The 27970-nt window shown below is 43.6% G+C and overlaps 1 long non-coding RNA gene across 1 annotated transcript; it reads left to right on the forward strand.

The window, feature by feature from the left end:
* The first annotated feature begins 1014 nt into the window (after nucleotides 1-1014).
* Nucleotides 1015-27970, forward strand: LOC129708637 (uncharacterized). Its single transcript, XR_008725387.1, has 3 exons — nucleotides 1015-4315; nucleotides 9531-9626; nucleotides 27248-27970. It is a non-coding gene; the product is annotated as an uncharacterized LOC129708637 (long non-coding RNA).

Here is a 27970-nt window from a genome sequence, read left to right on the forward strand (position 1 = left end):
AAACTAGTCACCAACCATCTGTTCGGCCTCTCATCCAAAGATAAAATTGTCACACTGCAGCTGTTTTTATTGGCGTGGCAGCCTAGATTTTTGTGTTCAAACCTCTGGACTGGGACTGGATTCGAGAGCTTTCTTAGCCAGAAGTGAGAGTGTGCTTTACTGCTGCGAACTGCATTTGTCCTTTTGTCTGTGGTCGAGGGGAAAGTCCATTGCAATGTCCATTTGTCCGGGATACTTGGTTAACATTGTGCTGGGATCATCTGTGGAGAGAGTCAGAAGCTGCATGTATGGAGGATGACTTGTTTGTACCTCTGGTCCTTGGCGTGAGGGTTGGCCAGCTTCTGTGGAAGTACAGAAGACACTGAGGGCTGAAGATTGTAATGGTGGTGTCGCCATTTACTCTGCTCCATTTAGCCCATCATTGTAATGATGGAGCACTGTTTGAGGGAAGCTGGGAATCCCATACTAATCAATGTACTTCCAATTTATACGTTTGAATATCATGGGTCGATCAATTCTCCCCACAGCTAAATATAAAAATGACTGAATATCAGAAAATAGCAGAAGCTGAAAATCTGAAATTTTATTTTCAATTTGATTAGCTGTGAACATGCACAACCATGAAACTCATCAACCTGCTGCAAGTAAGTCTCAAATGACCAGGGTTCCCACAAACATTCCATCTGAATTTATAATCCAGACTTGACCTTTGAAATAACATTTTGCATTGTTCCCAACCAAACCACAAAAAGCTGTTCCTTTCAGGTGATTTCACACAACCTTTTTCCAGAAGAACCTATCCCTGGTTATGAAATGTCAGCTGGTTATATGTGGCTGTGGAGGCCCCTGTTCAGATGCCAATCATACTTGCCCTGGAATGGGGTTCATTTTGCCCCAAGCCGGGAGGAGGTGGCTGATCTAGCACTCTGGTGTCAGAACAGCCTCCTCTTGAACATCAAAAAAACTAAGGAACTGATCGTGGACTTTAGGAGGTCACATCATCCGAGGACGTACACATCATTGAGGATCAATGGGGATACTGTGGATAGGGTGAGCTGTTTTAAATATCTGGGAGTCCACATCTCTGAGGATATGACATGGACATCACACGCCGCAGCACTCGTGAGTAAGGCAAGGCAGCGCCTTTACCACCTCAGGCAATTGAGGAAATTCAGAGTGTCTCCGAGGATCCTCCAATGCTTCTACGCAGCGGCTGTGGAAAGCATCTTGTCCGGAAATATTACCATCTGGTTTGGGAGTTGCTCTGCCCAGGACAAGAAGGCTCTGCAGAGAGTAGTGCGTTTGGCCGAACGCACTATGGGAACTTCACGCCCTCCTGCAGGAACTATACATCAGGAGGTGCAACTCCAGAGCTAATAAAATCATGGGAGACCCCTTCCACCCCAGCAACGGTCTGTTCCAGCTGCTACGGTCAGGCAAACGCCTCCGTTGCCATGCTGTGAGAACGGGGAGGTTGAGAAGGAGTTTCTTCCCAGAGGCCATTAGGACTGTAAACTCCTATCTCACCAGGGACTAACTTTTACTGCACCACTACTGCTTTTTTTAAAATTGCTGTTTTTTTCCCTTTTTCTTTCCGCCCACAATATTTAATATGTAAAAGAATATGTGATTCTGTTCCATTCTTTTATAGTTTGTTTGGTTGCTTGTTTGTTTGTCTTTTTGCACAAAGTCCGCGAGCATTGCCACTTTTCATTTCACTGCACATCTCGTATGTGTATGTGACGAATAAACTTGACTTGACTTGACTTGATATTCCAATGATCGCAAAGGTGTGCGAGCGTCTGCAGAGAGTGGTGGACTTAGCCCAGTCCATCACTGGCAGAGCTCTCCCCACCATCGAAAGTATCTACATAAGGTGCTGCCTCAGGAAGGCGGCACCTATCATCAAAGATCCCCACCATCCAGTGATGCCCTCTTCTTGTTGTTGCCAGTGGGTGGGAGATACAGCAGACTGAATTCCCATCCCACCAGCTTCAAGAACAGCTACATTCCTACAACCATCAAATTCTTGAGCCAACCTGCACAACCCTAATCCTACCTCACCTGCGGAACACTGCAGACCACCTCTTGCACTACCAACAACTTGTTTTTCTAATTGTATTTTGTACTAATATTTCGTTCTTGCACAATCTTTCTATTTTAACTGTAGAATTTGTCGTATTCCCTGAGGTCATATTCCTGTAATGTTGTTGCAAGCAAGATTGTTACTGCATCCGCACCTCACTGTACTTATGCATACTGTATAACAATAAACTCACTGCTCTATATTCATATAACAATAAACTCAATATAACAATAACTAAATTTTGCTTGGTTTGATTTAATAGAATAGGGTGATACTGCCTGTATTTGTATGCTACCGTTAAAACTGAGCATGACAAAGTATCTCACATTTTTGGTCATTTATTGGAGACCCTCGGACTATCTTTGATCAAACTTTATTGGTTTTATCTTGCACTAAACGCTATTCACGTTAGTCCCTTTATCATGTATTTTCACACTGTGAATGGTTCGATCGTAATAACGTATCGTCTTTCCGCTGACTGGATTGCAATGCAACCAAAGCATTTCACTTTACCTCGGTACAAGTACACATATTCAAACTTGTCAACATTCTCACTTCTGAGTTAGAAAGTCATGGATTCTAGTTTCATTCCAGAATCTGACCTCTAAACTCTTGGCTGGCAATGCAGTGCAGTGCTGCATGGTGCCCTGCTGGAGATACAGACCTCCAAATTAAACATTAGACCTTGCTCCTACCTGCTCTCTCTGGTGGTCCTAGTTTGGGGTAGAGTTTGGGAGTAAAAGCCTGAGCAATATTTATCCTTTAAACAGCACCACACAAAGAAACAGATGATCTCACTGTAAAAGTAAGTGCAATTCACAAGTACTTCTTTGGGTGACAATTGCATTGGGACATTCTGTGGTTGTGAAATGCCCTATAAAAAATGAACATCTTTCTTCCTTGCAAATAATTTTGAGATAGCTGAAAATTGACCCTTTCCATTCCTTGCCTACTTTCTCCATTATATTTAACCCTTGATTTGATTTACATAGCTTTCTTCACAACACCTGCCGCACATCATCAAGCAATTTACTTTAGACTTCAGAGATACAACGCGGAAACAGGCCCATTAGCTCACCGAGTCTGTGCCGATCAGCAATCACCCCGTACGCTCATTTTACAGAAGCCAATCAACCTACGTCTTTGAAGTGTGGGAGGAAACCCACGTGGTCAAAGGGAGAACGTATAAACTCCACATAGACAGCACCCACAGTCAGAATTGAACCCGGGTCTCTGTTGCTGTAATGTGTGCACTGCGCCACTGTGCTGCCACAATTCTGCCTCGTTTCGCAGCTGACCTTTCTGCAATGGCCATTCAAGAATAAGCCCGTCCTCAGTGATGGTGAAGCAGGGTACTTGAGTGCTGAAGACAAGATTGAAGGATTCACAATCATGTTCAGCCAAATGTGAAGATGATTAATTTGGCTTCCTCCGAAGATCCACATCATCAGTGGACCATTGTCAGTAAATTTTAATAAATAGCAAAGGGCCTGTCCCACTTGGGCGCCATAATACATTATTCATTATTTTGGATGATGTAATAATTTCTAGGGTGGCACAGTGGAGCAGCAGTAGAGTTGCTGCCTTACAATGCCAGAGACCCAGCTTCCATCCTGAATATTGGTGCTGTCTGTATGGAGTTTGTATGTTCCCCCTGTGACTGTGTGGGTTTTCTCCGGCATGCTCTGGTTTCCTCCCACACTCCAAAGACGTATAGGTGTGTACGGGGTGTGTGCAGGGCAATCGCTGGTCAGCGCGGACTTAATAGGCTGAAGGGCATGTATCCCTGCTGTATCTCTAACATCTAAAAGTCTAATGTTTGAAGTAGCACAGTGCTGCTCTGAGATGGTTGACCTCTGACAACCACAACCATTTTCCTTTGTACAAGATGTGACTTCAACCTGATGTTTCAGGTTCTATCTTGATCTTGGATGTTGTGTGTGTGTGGAGATTATACATTCCACATTGACCACGTGGGTTCCTCTGAATGCACTGGTTTCTTCCGCCATCCCAAAGACATGGGGGAGTTTGTAGGTTAATTGGTCTGTAAATTGCCCCTCGTGTGTAGGGAGTGAATGTGTAAATGGAACAACATAGAACTAGTGTGAATGGGTGATCGATGATAAATGTGGACTCGTGGGCTGGAAGGCCTGTTTTCCATGCTGCATCTTTGAACTCAGTTCAATTCTTACCCTGTACTTACGGCCTTAAAAAAATTGTTGATTTCAGGTAAGTCTGAAATTCAATTTTAAATCAATTGTTACCGTCCTGTTAAAATAAAAAAAATCTGGATGAAATAGTAGCAATTGAGATGGGCTGTTACTAGGATTTCCTGAATTTATTAAGAATAATTTATCATTTTAGTTTTATAGCCTACTATACAGGGTAGGTAAATCATGTCAATGTCAGTCATGTTAACATTAATATGGATGGAAAAGCAGTAGCTTGGAAATGGAATGGTATAGTGCTATTTCTGGATGGATTTTAGATCATGGCAAGAATCATGCTAGACATGAAATGGCTTCAGTCGCTGCCAGTGGGCACTTCTAGGACCACAAACGGTTTGATGTTCTTAAGCTGGAAAGAGTGCAGAGAAGATTTACAAGAATATTGACTGGACTTGGGGCCTGAGCTAAAGGGAGAGGTTGAGCAGGCCAGGACTTTATTCCTTGGTGTGCAGGAGGAAGAAGGGTGATCTTACAGATGCGTATAAGATCTTGAGGGGAATCAATAGGTTGAATGCACAGTCTTTTATCCAGAGTAGGGGAATCAAGGACCAGAGGACATATGTTTAAGGTGAGAGGGGAAAGATTTAATAGAAACCTGAGGGGCAACTTTTTCACTAAGTGTGGTGGGTTTATGGAATGAACTGCAAGAGGGTGTAGTTGAGAAAGGTACTATACAACATTTAAAAGATATTTTAACAGGTACACGAATAGGAAAGGTTTAGAAGGATATGGGCTAAACACAGGCAAGTGGGAGTAGTGTAGATGGGGAATTTTGGTCAACATGGGCGAGTTGGGCTTGGGCTGAAGGGCCTCTTTCCATGCATTACTACTCCAACTATATGTTTCTATCAATGGGACCACCCTTAAATAACATTCCTCATTTGGAGAAGGGGAGAAAACCAAAGGTCTCGGAGAAAACCCACGACATCACAAGGACAACCTACAAACTCCGTACATTGGAGCACCCGTAGTCAGGATCGAACCCGGGTTGCTGGCGCTGCAAGTGCTGTTAGGCAGCATCTCTTGTAGGAAAATCGGTGGTGAAACTGTAGTACTGTGCCCACCATAACTGGTGCGGTTCTTTGGAAAAACAGATTGACAGTCTCTGAAGAAAGCTGTGTGCCCTTCTATCCAGGAGTGTGTTTTGTAAAATATTCTAGATCTAATCTCATTGCAAATTTTTATTCCTTGAAATGTCAGGATATGCAGCGAGGTTAATAGTGACCTTTCCTTTGTACTTCTGCACACCTCCTGATGTTTGAATACAAATACAAAATGTTCTCGGGTTTCAAAGTGCTACAAAAACTCCTCTTCAAAAATCACAGCTATTCCATACCCCTACACGCACACCAAGAAAATATTTATTTAAAAAAGAGGGAATATAGGGGAAGGTATTAGAAAATCAAACAGAAATAAAAACTATTGTATTTGAAATGGTAAATGTGACGCTGAGAAATAGTATATGGATTTAAGTGCGGAGCTCCAGTGAGCTGGAATTGTCACTCTCTGGAGAAATTACAAAAGATCAGTGCAATCAAACTAGAAAAGTATAATGGATTGAGAACCCATAAAGGAAAAAAGAATCTGATACGATGAAGATCCAATGGACTTGTTAAATTATCTTACAATCAACTTGTGTAGATTGGGTGAAGGGTTATGTTAACGACCACAACATGAAATAAATTGTTAACAGTCATGTCATCACGGGAGCAAAGGGAATTTCATCACAAAAGCTATTTTAAGATAATCCATTGCTTTCTGTGGTTTATTTTATGAATAGCTGGAGAGGGTGTATGGCTAATGTGAGTACAGGAGTAAATCACATGATTATGGAGAGGACCATTACTATAGTCACATCTTATACATTACTATTCACACATTGCTGTTTTCACACCTTGCCCTTCCATATCTCTAGTTTTCCCCTCCCCTGACACTCAGTCTGAAAAAGGGTCTCAACCCGAAGTGTCACCTGTTCCTTCTCTCCAGAGATGCTACCTGTCCCGCTGTGTTACTCCAGCATTTTGTGTCTTCCTTCGCTGTAAACCAGCGTCTGCAGCTCCTTCCGACAAATGATTATGGTTATTTCAAGTGAATCAGAAGTCTACTAGTCTTTTCAGGTGAGGCAGAGATTCACTTGCACCTCCTCCAACCTCATCTACTATATCTGGTGTTCCCGGTGCGGGCTTCTTTATATATTGGTGAGACCAAGTGTAGACTTGGTGATTGTTTCGCCAAACACATTATGCTAAGTCTGCCTTGACCTACATGGTCTCCCAGTTGGTAAACATGTTAATTCCCCTTCCCATTCCCATATTGCTGATCTGAATTGATAATCTGCCCATAGGTCTGAAGAAGGGTCTCGACCCAAAACGTCACCCATTCCTTCTCTCCATAGATGCTACCTGCCCGCTGAGTTACTCCAGCATTTTGTGTCTATCTTCGGTTTAAACCAGCATCTGTAGTTCCTTCCAACCCATATTGACCTCTCTGCCCAGGGCCTCCTCCACTGTCAGAGTGAGGCCATACGCAATTTGGAGGAACAGCACCTCATATTTTGCTTGTGCAGCTTACAGCCCAAAGGTATGAATGTTGATTTTTCAAATTTCAAATAACTCCTGCATTCCCTCCCCTCCCCTCTCACTCTCTGCCCCTCCCCCCACCATAGTCATCCTACTAGTTCCACTTTTTGCATCCCTGTATCTCTCTCGTTAACACATCTTACCCAGCCATTAATGGGCCATGATGGACACCACCCTTCCTGAGGTCACCTGTTGCCAGACCTGGTTTGTTCTGGCCTTTTCTCACCTCCTGTTTCCAACCCCCTCACCCACCTCACCCACCACCCAGCCCCTCCACCTACCTCTATCTTTCAGTCTGCAGAATGGCTCTGGCCTGAAATGTCACCTATTCCTTTTCTCCAGAGATGAAAACCTGACCCGTTGAGTTATTCCAACATTCTGTGTCTACTGCATAAACCAACATCTGCAGTTCCATCCTACATATATGTACATATTTACACATTGGTATATCTGTCAAGGGATGTCTCGCGGTGATCTCCATTGTACGCAACACTCCATGTTGGAATAGAAAGCCTCATGTCCAAATATCTGATGACACAATAAATTGTAAGTGGTCCAAATGAATGTCTTAAACTATAAAAAATAAATTGATCAATTCAGATAATGGACAAATGGATTTCATCCACTGTTGAAAATGATGAGTAGAATACTTTAAAAAGCGCAAAAATGTTAAAGCATTTTCCTGAAAGAAAAGTATCGACGGTGTACTGTGTGCAGTTCTGGGCGCCACCGAAAGGGTGAATTAGTTTTGAAAGGGTGTGAATCTGAGATTTACAGCAATGGTATCCAATGATCAAAGTTTAAATGATAAGGTTTAAATGATTTAATTCCCCAGGAATTTAGAAAGTTAAGCAATGATTAATCAGAAAGTTTCTAAATATTAAGAACTCATACTCTCAATACAAATAAAATACTTCCACCTTCCATGGGATTCAAAGAATCTGAAAATTGGAGCCATTCAAGAGTGAAATTAGGAAACACTTCGACAGACAGAGAGTGATAGAAATTTATCATTCCTCCACAATTTGCAAATGATGCCAGGAAAATCGTTAATTTGAGATTTTTCAAACTGTTAAGGCATATAGGGAAAAGGTGGGTTTAGGCTTTCAATCACAAATCAGCTGAGTTCTTGTAGATACAAGGAACTGCAGATGCTGGTTTACAAAAAAAGACACAAAATGCCGCAGTTCCTTGTGTCCACATATAATGAGAACTGTTCAATAAGAACATGGCTGAAAAGTGGATTAAATCAACGTGTCAGGCAGCATCTCTGGGGAACATGGGTAGGTGACGTTTCTGGTGGGATTCTTCTTCAGGCTGATTGTGGGGGTGGCGGAGAAGGAAAGCCGGAAGAGAGGAGGGGCAGGACCAGGCCAATCGATAGGTGTATACAAGTTAGGATTTTATTTGAAAAGCAGATAGTTGGACAAAAGCCAGTGATGAAAGGATAAAATGAGTGAGATAAGGATAGACAAAGTGCAAATTGTGAAGGTAGGAGAAGGAATATTGGTGGAAGGGGAGAAATGGGCACAGAGAAGGGGTGGGGATGGGGGAAGAAAGGGTTGTGTGTAGGTTAGTTACCTAAAGTTGGAGAAATCCATTTTTTTGCCATTGGGTTTTGGCTACCCAAGCAGATTATGAGGTGCTGTTCCTTCAGTTTATGTGTGGCCTCAATCTAGCAATTGAGGAGGCGCAGTACAGAGAGGTCAGTATGGGAATGGGATGAGGAGTTAAAATGGTTAGCAACTGGGAGCTCCAGCAGGCTTTGGTGGACCAAGAGCAAGTGTTGTTCAAAACAATGAATTACTCCAGCACTCTGTTTCTTTTTCAGCCATTTTCGTATTGAACAGTTCGTCTTTATACGGTGCAGACACATGGAACTGCAGATGCTGATTTACAAAAAAAAAAGACACTATTGTTCAGTGGATCAATGGAACTTTTATTGTCACATGTGCAGAGAGCAAATGCAGAGTGAGATTATTTTCTTACAAACAGTCCAGTAGAGGATTGTCATATCCAAGCACATCCCCAATAAGCAAGTGTACAGAAATAGTCCACTCATCCCGAATGCAAGAGGCGCCATGTTTTGGTGCCATTTTCAAAGTCCAGTAGTTGTTATGAGGGTTGCCTGTTCCAGGCAAGCCCTGGTCTGCTGCGGGCCTCCAGCCATCGCCTTCCTTGGACGTCTGGATCGACCGGCGAACCAAACATCCCTCTTGTGAGGCACACAACATGCTCAAGTAATTCAGAGTGTCAGGAAGCATCTCTGAAGTACATAGATAGGTGGCACTTTGGGATGGGAGAAGGCTTCCAACCTGAAATGTTGCCTATTTATGTTCTCCAGAGATGTTGCCGGACCCACTATTTTACATCAGCACTTTGTGTCTTTTTACCTCCTTTTATAATGTAAATTTAAATCAATGAATGGATGGCATTTCCATTTCTGCCAGCTTCTCCTCCATCATTGTCTTGATAATATTTGAATTTCAAGCATCTGAAATAGCTTTTGAAGCTTCTAATCGAATTCTGAACCTGATATTAGAAACAAATGGCTTCCAGATGTTTCCTGGATTCATTCACAGGTTACTGATGTTAGCAGTGCATTGACCTGGTATTTTTGTTACTGATTACATTCAGTATAAAACCATGGATGCCTGGACGTGAGTCAGTCACTCTGGAAGATCGCGAGGGAGAGTCCACAACTGTGGTTCTAAGCTGTGAATCAACTGAACTGTGAGTCTGCAATGTACTTACAATAAATGATGTGTTAGCCCTTAATGACAATGCAATGAGTTGTTTGGCAATTTGGTGGCCTGCACTCTGCCTGAAATGCTGTGAAATTGAGTTTGGTGGCCTGCGCTCTGTCTGAAATGCAATTTCAAGGAATAGCCATGAGTGAATTGCCAGCCTACCAGCCCTGAGTGACTGAGCTGCCAGCCCACCAGCCCTGAGTGACTGAGCTGCCAGCCCACCAGCCCTGAGTGACTGAGCTGCCAGTCCACCAGCCCTGATCTGCCAGCCCACCCAGCCCTGAGTGACTGAGCAGCCCACCAGGCTCGAGTGACTGAGCAGCCAGCCCAAGAATCCATTCGGCCCACAATTTCCATACTAGCCCTCTGGAAACCAGTCCCTTCGGCCCACAACACCCATACTAGCGCTCCAGAAAGTGTCCCCCCCCCCCCACTGGTCACCAATATTGGAATTGGTGGAGAGGTGGAATATTGCGCTGTGGGACCAGCCCTCCTGTGTGAACATGGGACCCACCGATCCCACTTAGTCTAGTTTAATGTAAAAATCTCTTGATGGTTCCCCATTTCTGCCATTCCCACACTGAGGATTTCTAATTTCCTTCCTTGTCCTTTTTGTCCTTTTACCTTTTTCTCTTCCTTTGAGTTGCTCCATGAAATATACCTCTTTGATCAAACACTTGATTGAAAGATACAGCATGGAAACAGGTCCTCTGGCCCGCCGAGTCCACAATGCCCTTCGATAACGCGTTCTCACTAGTTCTCCGTTATCCTACTATCTCGTCATTTTACCCCATTAAAGACACTATAATTATTTTAGTTGCTATTTGTTGACCATTGCACACATTGACATTTCTTACATTAGTATGAGTTGGGTCAGAAAATCCAGGCGGGATTATTTATGGGGCATGCTAAAGTAGAAATTTGTCCTCAGTAGCTTGCAAGGAACATGCATGCATATTAATAGCTGTATGTTGTACCAAGATTCAGCATTGCAGACTTCAAAATACTTTGTAGCACCAATAGGAACGTATCTGAGTTATTTCACCAAGTAATATTTTAATGATTGGAAACAAAAACATTTTTTTTTTCTTCATTAAAATTCCTCTTCCAGTCAGAGCCAGCCAACCTATTTGGCATTCCCCTTTTTCCTGGGCCTCTGTTCTCCTGTGGCCTGTTATGAAGATCTCGGTAAGTTTTGAAATAAAGTGGAGCTTATTTATTCAGCAGCCCTGCTCAATGAGACATAAGCTTCAACTCAGCAAATATGTCAGAATTATTGAAATTTGCCATCACTGTTATAGTCCGGGAATTATTATTTTCACATTAATAATTCTATACAAATGTACTCGGACTCAAAATTCACACCGTAAAGTGCTATCAAATGATATATCCTTTGGCGACTTCAGAGACAGGATAGATGTTGGTAAAATGAAACTTTAATCAATCAGCCTCACTTGTGGAGATTTGCTTCCTGCACAATATAAACTATCTGAATAAATCAAATATTTCCATGAAAAGACAAGATCAATAGGTTTCCAAGCACAGTAGGGAGCACAGATCAAGTTTTAAGAACGTACCATGCACGATCTTATGACAATCAATTTAAGTTGGTGCAAAACCGGGTTAGATCCTGACCTCGGGTTCTGACTTTGTGGAGTTTGCACATTCTCCCAGTGATTGCATGGGTTTCCTCTGGGTCCTCTGGTTTCCCCCCAACATCCCAAAGATGTACAGGTTTGTAGGTTAATTGGCCCTTGTGAGAAGGTAGTGGATATGAAAGTGGGCGATCATAGATTTTTAACATTCCAAAATCCAGGGGCGACAGGGAGACACCACGTGTCACTACGTGCGTCTCCACATGTCACGCCGCGTCACGACCCGACCACGACGCGACAACCTCTTTTCAGGCTGTCGCCGAAAATGTCGCCCAAGTGGGACAGGCCCTTTACTAACCAAGTACCTGTCAATTTCCACTTTGAAAATACCCCAAAGACATAGTCTCCACAGCCGTCAGTGGCAATGAATTCCACAGATTCGCCACCGTGGCTAAAGAAATTCCCCCTCACCTCCTTTCTTAAGGTACTTTCTTTTATTCTGAGAATATGCCCTTTGGTCCTAGACTTTCCCACTAGTGAAATCATCCTCCCCACATCTACTCTAACCCTGCGTTTCATTATACTGTAATTTTCTATGAGATCTCCCCTCATCCTTTTAAACTCCAGAGGATACAGGCCCAGAGCCATCAAACATTAATCATATGTTAATGGTCGATATGGGTTTGGTGGACTGAAGAGCAGGTTCCATGTTGTATTTCTGAATAACACAAAATTAAACACCACGCAAATTTCCAATTGAAAAATGTTCTGGATTTGTGTAGGAAGGAATTACAGATGCTGGTTTACACCAAAGATAGAACAAAATGCTGGTGTAACCCAATGGGGCAGGCAACATCTCTGGAGAGAACGAATGGGTAACATTTCGGGTTGAGACCCTTCTTCAGACTGAGAGTCAGGCGAGAGGGACACTAGAGATATGGAAGGGTAAGGTGTGAAAACAACAGATCAAAGCAGACAACGAACAAGGAAATGTAGATTGGAGCAATGAACTTCTCTCCAGAGATGCTGCCTATCCCGATGGTTTACTCCAGAATCTTGTATCTATCTTCAGTTCTGGTTTGGTTGATAATTCTGCAACAAACTATTGGTAGACTCAAGGATTCTACTAGAATGATGAGGTCTAGGCTTGGTGGCACAACTGAACACATGATATGCTGGTTGTGCTCTGCTTGGAGTCCAATGGTAGAACACGCTTGCTGATGTGTAGGAAGGAACTGCAGATGCTAGCTTACCGAAGACGGAGTAACTCAGCGGGACAGGCAGCATCTCTGGAGAGAAGGAATGGGTGACGTTTTGGGCCGAGAACCATGCAGACCAACAGCTGATGTTCCTCAGTGTTGATGTTGGGGCACTTGGATCCTGTACTGGAATGGATCTGGAATACGTTCCATGAGCCCATTCAGTTCAATTGAGATATTACACCTACAAAGAAGAAACAAAGAATGAGGAAAATTACATTTTCTTTAATTAGTCGCATTTGCAGTTATCTTTCCTCTTATTTTAAATATTTTTTTACTGATTGTTCTTGGATTGTTTCCAGATGCTTAAAATAGCAACTGTACCTTTCAATTTTGAGTGTTTTTGAAAGGACCAGAATAGCAGATATGTTTAGAAGCATTGTCAGCAAAGCCCTTTCCTCATCAGATTTGTGGGTGAGGCTTATTCTAGCCAAACCGTGTCAGTCTGAGTAAGCAAGTGTGACCTTGAGCACAGCTCAGGACCAGACCTAACATAAACACAAAATACTGGAGTAACTCAGCAGACCAGTCACCATCCCTGGAGAAAAGGAATAGGGGTGTTTTGGGTTGAGACCCTTCCTCAGACTGAGAGTCAGGGGAGAGGGAGATTAGAGGTATGAAAAGGTACAGAATAAATCAGAGCATGTACCGGTGACCAAGGAAAGGTGGATTCACAATGGTCCATTGTTGGCTGTGGAAGAGGGGATGATAAAGAGATACTGTGATACTAGCAGGACGACTAGGGTGGGGGAGGGACAGAGAGAGAGTGGGAGTGTAAGGGTTACTTGAAATTAGAGGAAACAATATGGGTTGTAAGCTGCCCAAGTGAAATATGAGGTGATGTTCCTCCAATTTGTGAGTGGCCTCACTCTGACAGTGGAGGAGGCCCAGGACAGAAAGGTCAGTATTGGAATGGGAAGAGGAGTTGGCAAATATTTGGCAACCAGGTGATTGCGTAGGTCCAGGCGGATTGAGAGGTCAAGGCGGATCATACCTGTCGGGGTCAGAGCAGTCAACAAGAACTTTGTCAGTGAGCTAAAGGGGCTGTCCCACTGCGGCGACCTAATTGGCAAGTTTAGAAGAGTTTAGGAGAGTTTGAAAAAATGTCATGTTGAAGACCTCCTTCGACTATGTTGAAGACTAGCTACAACTAGCTTCGGGAAAATTGGACACCGAATAGTGGAGAGTGAAGACGACCTCCTTCGATCTCCCTCGACCTCCCTTCGACTATGTTGAAGACTATCTATGACTACCTTTGACTACCTTCCATTACCTTCGACTACCCTTGATTACCTACGAATAACATGCCAACCTACTACGACCGACTTCGACTAAACCTACGAGTAAAAAAAGGATCGATTTTGGCGACCTTTTTTTACTCGTGGGCATTTTTCAACATATTGAAAAATACGCCGCGACCTAGCTGAGGCCTCGAGTACGCGGGGACTACTCTCGAGCATGTAGTAGAGTTACAAAGACCTCCTAGGACCATGCTGCGAGTATGAGTCGAGGGCAAACTCGTCAGAACTCACGGATTAGGTCGCCGCAGGGGGACAGCCCCTTAACTGCGAGCTATCTCGGTGGATAACGTGCTCAGAAAACCTGGGGCCAAGATAGCCAAGTGTCCAAATGGGAAGTATGATCCACGCTCCACTTAGATTTGCAAACAATATGCTAGTTGTTTGGTTTGACTGTTTTTGTTTCCATTTTAACTGTTAACCTTCTCCTTTGAAGGACTAATTTTATGATTAAGCATTAAGCACCCACATGTTCATGAGTCACAGAAACATAGAAAATAGGTGCAGGAGTAGGAGTAATCCAGATCAATTGATCAATCCAGTTCCTTCCTTCAATATGAAATCAGGTGAGAGTACCATTCGGCCCTTCGAGCCTGCACCGCCATTCAATATGATCATGGCTGATCATCCAACTCAGTCCCCCGTACCTGCCTTCTCCATATCCCTTTATTCCATTAGCCCCTAAGAGCTATATATCTAACTATCTCTGTGAAAAAATCCAATGAAGGATTTCCCTCCACTGCCTTGTCCTGGACTGGCAGAGAAGAGCTATATCTAACACTCTCTTTCACAACCAATGAATTGGCTCTGGTGGCAGAAATTCCACAGATTCACAACTCTCTGGGTTTTTCCTCATCTCAGTCCTAAATGGCCTACCCCTTATTCTTCAACCGTGACCCCTGGCTCTGGACTCCCACAACATCGGGAACATTTTTCCTGCATCTACCCTGTCCAACCCCTTAGGAATATAACCATATAACCATATAACAATTACAGCACGGAAACAGGCCATCTCAACCCTTCTAGTCCGTGCCGAACACATAATCTCCCCATGTCCCATATACCTGCGCTCAGACCATAACCCTCCATTCCCTTCCCATCCATATAACTATCCAATTTATTTTTAAATGATAAAAACGAACCTGCCTCCACCACCTTCACTGGAAGCTCATTCGTCACAGCTACCACTCTCTGAGTAAAGAAGTTCCCCCTCATGTTACCCCTAAACTTCAGTCCCTTAATTCTCAAGTCATGTCCCCTTGTTTGAATCTTCCCTACTCTCAGTGGGAAAAGCTTTCCCACGTCAACTCTGTCTATCCCTCTCATCATTTTAAAAACCTCTATCAAGTCCCCCCTTAACCTTCTGCGCTCCAAAGAATAAAGCCCTAACTTGTTCAACCTAAAGAATGTTCTATGTTTCTATAAGATATCCTCTCATCCTTCTACATTCTAGTGAATATAAGCCCAGTCATCATGAGTTGGCAGTCTGAGGTGCAGTCATTTTGGAAACTTTACAAAACTTTGATTAGACCACATTTGGAGTATTATGTGCAGTTTTGGTCACCTCTTTACAGGAAGGATGTGGGAGCTTTAGGAGGATGCAGAAGAGATTTACTAGAATGGAGAGGCTGGACAAACTTGGATTATATTCTCTGAAGAATCAGACGTTGAAGGGAGACCTAATAAAATAATATAAATGATGAGAGGCATCGGCAGGGTAGACAATCAGAAGTTTTTTTGCATGGTGGAATTGTCAAAACTAGACGACATACATTTAAACTCAGAGGGGAGTGTTCAAAGGAATTGTATGGGGCACGTTTTTACAGGATCAGGTAAATGCCTGGAATGCGCTGCCAGGGATGTTGGTGAATGCAGATACGATAGTGGCATTTAGGAGGCTTTTAGATAGGCAGATGTTTAGGCAGGGATATGGATCGTGTGCAGGCAGAGCAGATTAGTTTGAACAACGGGCCTGTTCCTGCGCTGCGCTGTTCTGTATTCTATGTCCTATTGTTGCAATTGTTTTCTGGCGTTTGACAAGTAATTTTGATTCGATTGTCTGAGTTACAAGGGAATGCTGAAGGATGTGCGGGCAGAGACTCGGATGGGGAGGTTCATTCACAATGCGAGAACTGTGGGGGGGCAGTCAAGAAGCATTTATCATCTTTCAATCGTTGACCTCAGAAGACCTCTCTCTGTGCTGACTCATATAAAGCTGCTACCTGTATCCTAACATGCACCAGCCGGTAGCCCACGTGTGCATTGAAAGATAGAAGAAGCTTCACAGTTGTTTGCTAAGTGTGAATAATTCACATCCCACGGCTACAATCAAATACTTATTTCCATTGTGAGCGAGACATTATTATTGGGCGTGTGCTTTTGAGAACCTCTACAATGATCTGTAACTATTTTTGGACATCCTGTATATTGCATGCTGTACTTGGCACACTCTTGATTCCAGTAATCACTCTGTTGGGGACAATTTTGCTTTTCCTTTTAAATTTGCAAAACGCTCCATAATAGGAGCTTCTGGTATAATTATCTAAGACTTAACAGAGGCCATTGTACTTTAATCTAATTTAGTTGGTTTAATGACACTATGGAAACAGGCTCTTTGACCTATCTTTGACCATCGTTCACCCGTTCAAACTAGTTCTATGCTATCTCACTTTTGTATTTACTCCTCACCATTTTGGGCGGCCAATTAACCTACAAACCTGCGTGGCTTTGGGATGTGGTAGGAAACCAGAGCACCTGGAGGAAACTCACGCGGTCACAGGGAGAACATGCAAACTCCACACAGTCAGCACCTGAGGTCAGAATCGAACTTGGGACTCCGGTGCTGTGAGGCAGGAGGAGCACTACCAACTGTGCCACTGTGCTGCCCAGAGGATAACATTCCTCAGATACTGAAAGAAACTACAGGAGTTAAGAAGTTCATGAGCAAACAAGACAAATTGCTACAGGGAGAATGTATTATTAAGTATTAGTACCTCATCCCTGTGATTCATGCACTTTCTACCCTTCCGCCACAAATACCTCCAACTGCCAGTAAAGGTGATTTCTCCAAAATGTTGGAAAAACTAAATAGACCTGAGAGTGAGGATGAGGGACACACGTGATTAATCCACGTCATTTGATTGCACACTGGACCCTAATTCCATGCTGCCCACTCATTGTATTCTTTAGCTTAGTTTAGTTTAGTTGCTTAGTTTAGAGACGGAAATAGGCCCTTCAGCCCACTGAGTCCACGCTGACCATTGATCACCCATTCACGCTAGTTCTATGTTATTCCCCTTTCTCTCCCACTCTCTATACACCAGGGACAATTTACAGAGGCCAATTAACCTGCACGTTTCTTAGGATGTGGGTGGAAACTGGAGCACCCGGAGGAAACGCAGCCCGTCAGAGAGAGAACGTGCAAACTCCACACAGACACCGTCCAAAGTCAGGATTGAACCTGGGTCTCTGGCGCCGAGATGCAGCAGGTCTACCAGTGGCAACACTGTGTCACCCAGAGGCTTTCATCATTTTAGAGGGCTGCAGCTGGAGAAGATATTGGAACATATAGGAAAGTGAATCCATCTTGGGAAAGAATGAGAATGGCAGAATATGGCAGAGACTCCAAATGTTGTGCACAGGAGCTCTGTGCAAAGAGTAGGAAATAGACTAGCTATTTAGAAAAGGCAGAGAGGTGCAGACAGATTTGGAGACCGTTGCCAGGTGTTAAGCTGCAATGGTTGGAAGGCAGTGATACAAGAAGTGCAGTGACCTCACGCAAATGCCATCTTTTCAAATGCTGTATCCTGGCAACTCCACTCCTGGCCTCCCACATGAACTGAGTGAGGTTCATCACACCCACATCACTGGCAACTGTGTGGCCATTTAACACAGTGTATATCCTCCACTAGCCCCGCACCAATTTAATGTTGGCAACTACATTTCCCAACCATCCCCATGAAACATAAGTCGCATCACGCAAAAAAAATTGCACAACACTCAGTGAAACACTTAAACACAAGTACGCCGTTCCCTAATAGTGGGGATAGAGTTAGACAGGGTGATGATGGAGGCAGTTGACACTCTTGCCATCATCGGTCAGCATACAGGGCATGTGAGTTGGGACATCACCCATTCCATCTGCACCCCACCCACATCGTTGCCCTCACCCACACACTCCTCCCATTGTGTCCCCTCCCCATTTTCTCATCTGCCCACCCCACCTCCTTGATTTGGTTCTGTGGTTCATCTTCATAACATTCCTCCACCCATGACACTCCCATCCATCTGCCAACCAACCCCTCCTCCCCTGGATCCACCTATCACTTGCCAGCTCTTGCCCCACCCCCATGTTCACAGGGAGAATGTGCAAGCCAGACAGACAGCACACGGGGTAACGGGGCTGTCCCACTTGGGCGACCTAATTGGCGAGTTTAAAAGAGTTTAGGAGAGTTTGAAAAGAAATGTCATGTTGAAGACCTCCTTTGACTATGTAGAAGACTAGCTACGACCAGCTACAACTAACTTCGGGAAAATTGGACACCGAATAGTGGAGAGTGAAGACGACCTCCTTCGACCTCCCTTCGACTATGTTGAAGACTATCTTCGATTACCTTCGACTACCCTCGATTACCTACGACTAACATACTGACCTACTACAACCTACTACGACTATACCCACAAGTAAAAAAGCATCGATTTTTTCCATGGCAAACTTTTTTTACTCGCATGTTGAAAAACACGCCGCGACCTAGCTGAGGCCTCGTGTACACGGAGACTACCCTCGAGCATGAAGGAGAGTTACAAAGACCTCCTAGGGCCTCATGTTGACCATGCTGCGAGTATGAGTCGAGGGCAAACTCGCCAGCCCATGTGCGACAGCCCCTTTAAGGTCAAACCTGGGTCTGTGGTGCTGTTAGGTAGCAGCTCCACCAGCTGCGCCACTGTGCCGCCCAATGAAGTCAATGTGACAGGGCTGACCCAGAGAGACCCAAGATACAGGAGAACTTCATCCCACCAATTGTCTGCACTATCATATTTCATACGATGGTATGGCTTTCATTAAATGCCTGCTGCTGCAGGTTGTGTACAGCATGGTTATCACTCTGTTGTAAATGGGTAACCTTTGTCACCCCGAGTCATCCATTGTTTGCATGATAGTGCAAATACAGCTGGCAGAGCAGACTGTTAGACTAGCTGTCACTGACCTGCACGCCCCCCCTTGTCTATATATCAGCTGAATAGTTAGGAAGCCGAGTCCTTTTGTACTCCAACGCACAGCAGAGTTTACAAGTCTATGGCAACAAGGTGAATGCATGCTGTCTATGTTAGCTTGCTTCATGGGCAAGCTTACCATTATCATTCTCATCCTCCCTGCTGCTGTAGCATGGTAGAATAAATGAGTTAATCCTCTTTGAAAATACTCACAAACCAAAGGTTGACGTCTCTAGGTTCCCAAGCAACGTTCAATCAAGGGCCATTCACTGTTCTTGATATGGCAGTTGTAAGGCCTTTGACTAGTTCATCCCCTTTGTAAAAGCCAATGTCATAGGAGGAGGAAAGATCTGTAAGAACTACATTTGTTTTAAAGTTGTGTAAAATCCAGCTACCAGTATGTAGTGTAGAGGTTAAACAGACAATTCCAGCTAGTAAAATGTGAAATGGATTATCAGCTAAATTAGCAGCACTGCATTCTGTAGCCCCTTGAAAACAAGATTCAAACGCGTTATCTCCTAGAATTGACTTTGCAGCTGTGCACACTGCCTGGGAACGTAGTCTTTCTCAGGCCATTCTTTGGGAAAGCCTAGGGTTGGTGAACAAAACACAGCAGCAATAGTTGGGTTATAGACCACCCGCGCCCCCTGCCACTAGCAGTGCAGAAATGTTGCAGATAAGGGGGGCTTATTATTGTGAAAGAGTCGGACAAAAGAAAGATTTTAGACTTAACACGATAGTCATATTTTAGAGACATTTAGGTAGGTGCGTGGATATGCATAGAATGAACGGATATTTAAATACAGGCAAGCAGTTGAGATTAGCTTAATTTAGCATTAAGTTTGGCACGGACATAGTTTCCATGTGGTTCTATGTTCATCAGGACTGCTATTTATGACCATATTGTCCAACTGTTTTAGCTGCAAGGTCAGCGACTATGGTGACCTTTATATTGCTCCTTGAGATGCCTGGTATGTTCCCCAGGTCCCAGCAATAGGTCTGGTGCATTAGCTTGTTTTGTAGAGTTCTCTACCATTTCATGTCGCTACTGCTCTGAGTTCAACAACTTGAGGAGAACAGCGGTGGCCTGTTTTGTATCATCTTTGGTTGGCTTGAGGAGGCTTTCAACTTGGGGTATTTGTCTCCCAGAAGCTGCAATTGTGCCTTCTGGTTTCAAGCTTCCAGGGTTTCAACCACTGACAAGTGTGGCTGCTTTTCTCCCTCAGAAGCATTTAGTCTAGTTTAATTTCGAGATAAAGCACGGAAACAGGCCCTTCACAGTAGCTCAGTGTTATCCCACTTTCTCTGTCCTTTCTCCGATGGTTTACCACAGATGCATTTGCATGATTCCAGTTACATCTTTACATCATTTTTTGTTACATTGACATTATTGCCCGAGCCACACAAAGAGAATAGAAAATCTTCTCTGCAAACCATTGAGGACTTCTTCCAAAGAAGTTTACATTTAAACCTAACACGGCTAAGATAGGCATTTCCTTGTGCCACGTCAACTAAAATGATTCAGGCAACTAAAATGATTCTTCGACAATTTGAGGATTTGAACATTATTGCGAACTCCAAATAGCGGCAGTTCATACTTAAGGGCCTGTCCCACTGTACGAGGTAATTCAAGAGTTCTCCCGAGTTCTCCCCTGATTCGATCTCGTGTAATGTACCTAGCGGGTACGTAGGAGCACGAGGAAGTCACGTAGCGAGTCGTACGAGTAACGGTAGGTACTCGGGAAATCCGGTAAACTCGTGACGTTTTTTCAAATACTCGTGGTGAAACAAATTGTTACTTTTTACTCGTACGAGCCCCTGCTTACCCGCTACGTACATCACACGAGCTCGAATCAGGGGAGAACTCGGGAGAACTCTTGAATTGCCTCATACAGTGGGACAGGCCCTTTAGCTGACCTCATATCTTCAAACTGCTGGTTGGTGGCCAGAGATAAGGTAACCATGGTGAACAATGCAGAGATGATCACCACAATATCCTGGGGGCACACTGTTCCTACATCCAGACCTCTACAAGTTTTGTTCATCTGTGTCTATTCCATCCTTGTTTGCCCTGGCTGTGCAAAAGAAAAATAAATCAAGTATATTTGGGTTGCTCGGAGTTTATCCAGGCAAGCAATGTCTGATGTTGAGAACTCTCCGCAAAACTGCCCACCATCCATTACCAAATTCTCCCCACAACCAACTCCACTTACATTGCGGGGCTTGTCCTTTGCCCATTCTCCCAGTTACGCTGTATTTCAGATGAAACCTTCAGCAATATACATTGAAAAAACTAGTTTGTTCAGAAGCTTTGACGTCAATGGAACATCTTTCATGTTTTCCGCACCAGTGTCTGTTGTTGTTTGAAACCAGCATGGAATACATGTCTGAAGAAGGGTCTCGACCCGAAACGTCACCCATTCCTTCTCTCCAGAGATGCTGCCTGTTCCATTGAGTTACTCCAGCATTTTGTGTCTGTCTTCGGTGAAAAACACTTGTAGACCTGTAGCAGCAGCCAGCTATCAAACCCCAGCACTTTTCCCCCCCACCCCCCATCAGTCTGAAGAAGGGTTTCGGCCCGAAACGTCGCCTATTTCCTTCGCTCCATAGATGCTGCTGCACGCGCTGAGTTTCTCCAGCATTTCTGTGTACCACCTATCAATCCCCAGCAACCAGTTTAGAGCAATTAGCACTCTCTTAAAAATTGATGCATGTCATATCTCGTGGTTTCATTTGCAGTTAGTGTACATTCAGTGCTTACTTGTTAACACGAAGGTTGCATTGACACAATTCGCCTTAAAAATAAGAGCCTGTGCACAAGGCACTTATCTTCAATCTCACAGGATTCATTTAGTATCTAAAAGAATGGGCTGCAATGATTTTAGTTTCTTGTCAAAATTATTTCTACTCAAACTTGCTGGAGATCTGAGCTGGTGAGGCGGATTCAATCGCACCAGTGCCTTCTTACACTGCCTTTGTTTGTCGGATTCAGTTGCGTGATTCATGTCACATCTTTGTGTATTTTGAAGAACATTTCATGCATAAAACAAGAGCATCCATATTGTGCTTTTGAAATAAAGAATATCTGTTTCATTTGACTTTTCTTGGTGTATAATTTTCCCCTTTGCTTCTGAGTCACGTGCCTTTGTGGCGATTGAGCATTTAAAAGTTCCCCCTGGAATGGTGGAATTTTCTGTAATAATTTCCAGGGCTTAATGAAAAAGCTATTTAATTATCGATGTGGCTGTTAGCACAAACTGACCAGATAAAAACGATAGAACAGCGAACTTTCTAAACCATGATAAGCTGGACTCAGAGGAGGCCTAGAGAAACTGGAAATTTATGTAGGTAAGTCATTAAAATGTCACGCACTAATACAGAGAGTAACCCAAGAGGCTGCTGGAAAGCTGGCCGCTATATATAGAGAGACAAGGATGCAAAAGCATTGAAGTTATGTAACATGTGGTCTGACCAAATCATTTACAAAGGCCTGGTCAGACCACTTCTCTAGCAATGTTAATAACTTAGAATGTACCACCTGTAAAAGGACATGTCATGCCTAGGGGGCGGGCAGCATAGAATATCAGAATGATATTTAGTCTCTAGGTTATACATTACTAAAGGGAATGCACAAGCTGGGGTTGTTTTGTTTAGAGATACAGCATGGAAACAGGCCCTTCGCTCCACCGAGACCATGCTGACCATCGATCACCTGTTCACACTGGTTCTATGTTATTCCCACTTTCCCATCCACTCCCTACGCATTAGTGGCAATTTACAGCGGCCAGTTAACCTACAGACCCACACGCCTTTGGGATATGGGAGAAATCCAGAGCACCCAGTGGAAACCCATGCGGTCACATAGAGAACGTGCAAACTACACACAGACAGCACACAAGGTCAGGATCGAACCCGGGTGTCTAGCACTGTGAGGCTGTAGCTCTACCAGATGTGCCACTGTGTCACCGTAGTGTTCACTATAACAGAGGGCTGTGGAGGCCAAATCAGTGGACATTTCAACGCTGCAGGGGCTGACATTGAGGTGGTGCAGACATATAAATACCTTGTAGTGCACCTGAATAACAAACTGGACTGGTCTGTCAACACTGACGCCCGCTACAAAAAATGCCAGGGCAGATTCTTTTTCCTCAGAAGGCTCTAATCCTTCAATGTGCGTCATGATATGCTGCACATGTTTTATAACACTGTGGTTGCAAGTGTTATTTTCTATGCTGTTGTCTGCTGGGGCAACAGCATTAGTGCAAAAAATAACAAGTAACTGGACAAGCTGGTTAAACAAGCTAGCTCAGTGCTGGAGGGGAGAGTGGACTCTGGGATGGATGTGCTTGAGAGGCGTATGAGGCACAAGGTGCAGGTCATCCTGGAAAATCCCGGGCAGGTTTTGGCGATGATCCGCCATGATCACATTGAATGGCGGTGCTGGCTCGAAGGGCCAAATGGCCTACTCCTGCACCTATGGTCTATTGTCTATTGTATCAAAATATTCTTATTCTCAAATCTATATTTGCGTTTGATTCTGTCCTAAGTACATGCTTACAGTCATTCTTTGTTTTAGTTTAGTTTAGAGATACAGCGTAGTAACAGGCCCATCGGCCCATCGAGTCCATGCCAACCAGCGATCATCTGTACATCTGTATCATCATTTTTTGGAATGTGGGAGGTAACCTGAGCACACAAAGAAAACCCACAAGGTCACAGAGGAAATGTGCAAACTCTGCGACCGACAGCACTTGTAGTCAGTATCAAACCCGGGTCTCTGGCACTGTAAGGCCGCAACTCTATTGCTGCATCACTGTGCTGCCCCTTTGGAATAAATTTAAGCTGGTGCTTTAATCTAGGCCTTATAGTCGCTGCCCAATGGATTGAGTAGATCATTAATTAAGGTGCATTGTAGAAATCAGATAAGGCAATAAGCACATTATATAAATCCCACAGGCTGTCGTGGCTCTCTAGTATGCTAACATCAGAAGAAAATTTGTTGTTTAGTCACCACTTCTTCTTTGCTGCCCTCTCTTAATTTCTCTCTCATTCACGTTTCATTTTCCTCACCTGCCTCTTTTTAATCTCTCACTTGTTTTCTTTCTTCAACCACTTTACACTTTCCCATTTCGGTCACCCAGTTGCCTTCTGTGTTAATCTCTGCCCGAGATATTTTGTCCTTCACCCTTCTAGCTCTGAAGCTGCCCGAAGAGGATGCGATAGATAAATCCAGAGGGGGCTCACAATGAATGCTGGAGCAGGTCCAAGTTGGGTTAATGATGAAGATCATCTCCCAATCAAGGCAGGAATTAAACTTTTAATCTGCTCTGAGAAGAGCTGGAGAATCAGAATCTAAAACAGCGCAGGGAGCAGAGATTTTATTGCAGACTGAGGGATAGACTAAAAACGGGTTGAGAAACATGTCACTGTTGTAGCGAGGGAGCATGTCCAAAGCAAGCGATGTCTGCGAAGGGTGCGCAGCATTGTCAAGGACTGCTCCCACCCCAGCCACAATCTGTTTACCCTCCTACCATCCAGGAGGCGCTACAGGTCTCTCCGTTGCCAGACCAGCAAGTCCAGGAACAGCTTCTTCCCTGCGGCTGTTACATTACTTAACTCTGTACCTCGGTGATTGCCAGTCACCCCCCGGACACACATATATGAAAAAAAATTGCGTATATATATTTTATTGCTCATATTCTATGTTCACTCTTCTGGGGAGATGCTAACTGCATTTCGTTGTCTCTGTACTGTACACTGCACAATGACAATAATGTTTGAATCTGAATGTGAATCTGATGTTGCTAAACAAAATAATGGCAATCTGCCTAGGGTTAGTATTTCCCAGGAACCTCCCATGCTATTGTTGCATTTTCTCATTGCACACACGGAAATAATTGCTTCAAAATGGATTGAGTAGATTATGAATTGAGGTGCATTATAGTAATCAGATTAGTTTTTGCACAATCTCAATTACAGGTCTTTAGGCACGGCTTACTAAGGCATGACAAAGAAGGGGTGGGAGTGTTGAGAAAATGTGAATGTAGGGGTTACCCATGTATGTCTTCACCTTAGAATTAGTTCAAGATTCCAGCATCTTCCAGCCCAATTGACCCAATGTCTCCTTTTTCTTAAGAATAACGAAGGTTAGAAATCGGGCACGTTTTAAATTGCCAAGAAAGAACTGCAATGAAGATAAAATTGTGATTGGCTGTAGTGGGGTGGTTTAGGCATGAGAGCTAACAGCCAACAAATGTTCAGCCTTCTGTTTCCACCAACTAGATGCTAGCATTTATATCAAGAGGACTGGAATACAAAAACAGAGATGTAATGCTGAAGCCCTATACGTTGCTGGTCAGGCCACACTTGGGCCCCATATCTGACGTAGGATGTGCTGGCTCTGGAGAGGGCCCACAGAAGGTTTACAAGAATGATTCCAGGAATCATTCTTGTAAACTAGTCCCATCGCTAGATATCTTTGGTCTCTCCATCCACATTGTTAACCAGTACTCTTCTTACTCTAATGTATGCTTGTTCTGGGGTTTTTTGGGGGTTTTTTTTCATTCCTTTCTTGCACTATGACTATGACCAGACGCTAAACTGCAATTTGTTGTACCTATACTTATATCTGTGCAATGACAATAAAGTTGAATTGAATTGAATTGAATGAGTGGGTCAGCATATGATGAGTGTTTGACAACACTGGGCCTGTACTCGCTGGAGTTTAGTATGTTTAGGGGGGGGACCTCATTGAAACTTACAATATAATGAAAGACATAGATCGAGTGGGTGTGGAAAGGATGTTTCCACTGGTGGGAGAGTCTAGGACCCGAGGTTATAGCCTCAGAATTAAAGGGCTCTCTTTTAGAAAGGAACTTCTTTAGTCAGAGGGTAGTTAATCTGTGGAACCCAATGCCACGAAGGCTGTGGAGGCCATGTCAGTGGATATTTTTAAGGCAGAGATAGACAAATTCTTGATTAGAACGGGTGTCAAGGGGAAGGCAGGAAAATGGGATTAGGAGGTGGCGATCAGCCGATATTGAATGGTGGAGTAGACTCGATGTGCCAAATGGCCTAATTCTACTCTTAAAACTTGTAAACTTGTGAACTAGAGTCTCCATATCTGGGGACTTTCTCATGTAACCAGAGTAGATGTAACAACTTCCTATTTTACCTCTTAACCTATCACTAACTAGGGAGGAAATAACAAATGATAAACAAACCTAATTAATATGGTTTCATGAAAGGCAAATTACATTTGATAAACGTGTTTGAATTTTTTGAATAGTGAAGGGGATAGTTGATTGAAGGGAATCTGTAAACCTAACGCATTTAAATTTCCAAAAAGCATTTGATGAGGTTGTAGCGGCGCCTGCTGGCGCACGCAGATATCGAACCCGGCGTTCGGAAGCCGCGGTCACGTGATTCTGGAGGAGCTGTTGTTTTTGCGAGGTTTTTCACTTGCGCGCGTTAGTTCAGCGCTGACCACCATTGTGGGCAGACGTGTCTGATAAGCCTGTATGCTGGATATCGAACTTTTGAATAAAGACCTGTTGGAAACTCCAATAGTCGTTTCTCAGACCACTAAAAGGTCATTGCAGAAATTAAGAGCCCAAGCTATTGGAGGATATGTGTTTGAATAGATTAAAACTGGCTGTCCCAGGAGATTTGGATTAAATTAATTCTTTTCACGATGGAAGGATGAAACTAATGGAGGGAGATACACACACACATGTATTTTACTGTTTACATTAAATACCTAGATTATATAAAGAAAAATAAGGTTTCCATTTTTGCCAATGTTGTAACAATAGGTAAAAGGGGGCATTGTGATGAGGACGTTTAAGAAGGAACTGCAGATGCTGGAAAATCGAAGGTTGACAAAAATGCTGGAGAAACTCAGCGGGTGAGGCAGCATCTATGGAGCGAAGGAAATAGGCAACGTTTCGGGCCAAAACGTTTCTCCAGCATTTTTGTCTACCATTGTGATGAGGTCGCTATATTTCGTTTAGTTTAGTGATACAGCGCGGAAACAGGCCATCAACCCACCGATCCACGCCGACCAGCGATCCCGCATTTCACATTTCCTCAGTACAAGACACAATGATAAACTAAACTAAACTAAACTAACCTATGTGATTTGATTTTCTACCTTGCAAAGCAAAGCTTTTTACTGTACCTCAGTACACGTGACAATAACAAACCTAAATCTAACCTTTCCATGTGCTCTTTCCTCAGAACCCACCTTGATCTACTTCCAATGCTGGTGACTCATATTCCTATCGGCCCAAAGCATTTCATATATTTTCTATATTTAAAGCCTCAGAGCACAAGGTTGGAGACTACAGTTGGTGACGCTGGTGTGGACAATTTATGACGGCATAAAACGAATAGTTGGCAATGTTAAAATCAAACATTTAAAATGGGGCGATTGCCACACTAAATATTTGGTCAAACTTAACACAAAGAACATTTTAGCCAATGCTTCTCTGATGACCCTGTCAGAAATGTTTTAATGAGGTAAAATGCATGCTGCTGTGGGAGTCTGGAACAACGAGATCTAAATTGTACTTCACAGGATACCGTCAGTCCAACCTGCAATCAATTGTACTCATTGATTATTAAAGATGCTCCTCATGTTATAATAATTTGACTGCTGTCGTGTGGCTGGTTGCTACGTTATATCAAAGTGGCTTCCACTGTGTGTTCAGAAACAGACTGCAACCCAAATTCAAAGTACAAAAGGTAACCAAGAGCTCCCATTTCCGTCTGAGAAAGTCAATATCATGCTTCATCGTAACCAAGGGAAGTAAAATCTGGAGGTTGAGGGGAGACCCGACTGAAATATAAAATTATGAGAGGCATATATATGGTAGACAATCAGAACCCTTTTCCCAGGGTGGAATATATCAAGGCCTAGAGGTTTTAATTTTAAAGTGAGAGGGACCAAGTTTAAAGGAG

This window comes from Leucoraja erinacea, chromosome 24 (genome assembly GCF_028641065.1).
Source record: "Leucoraja erinacea ecotype New England chromosome 24, Leri_hhj_1, whole genome shotgun sequence".
In the NCBI taxonomy this organism is placed as follows: Eukaryota; Metazoa; Chordata; class Chondrichthyes; order Rajiformes; family Rajidae; genus Leucoraja; species Leucoraja erinaceus.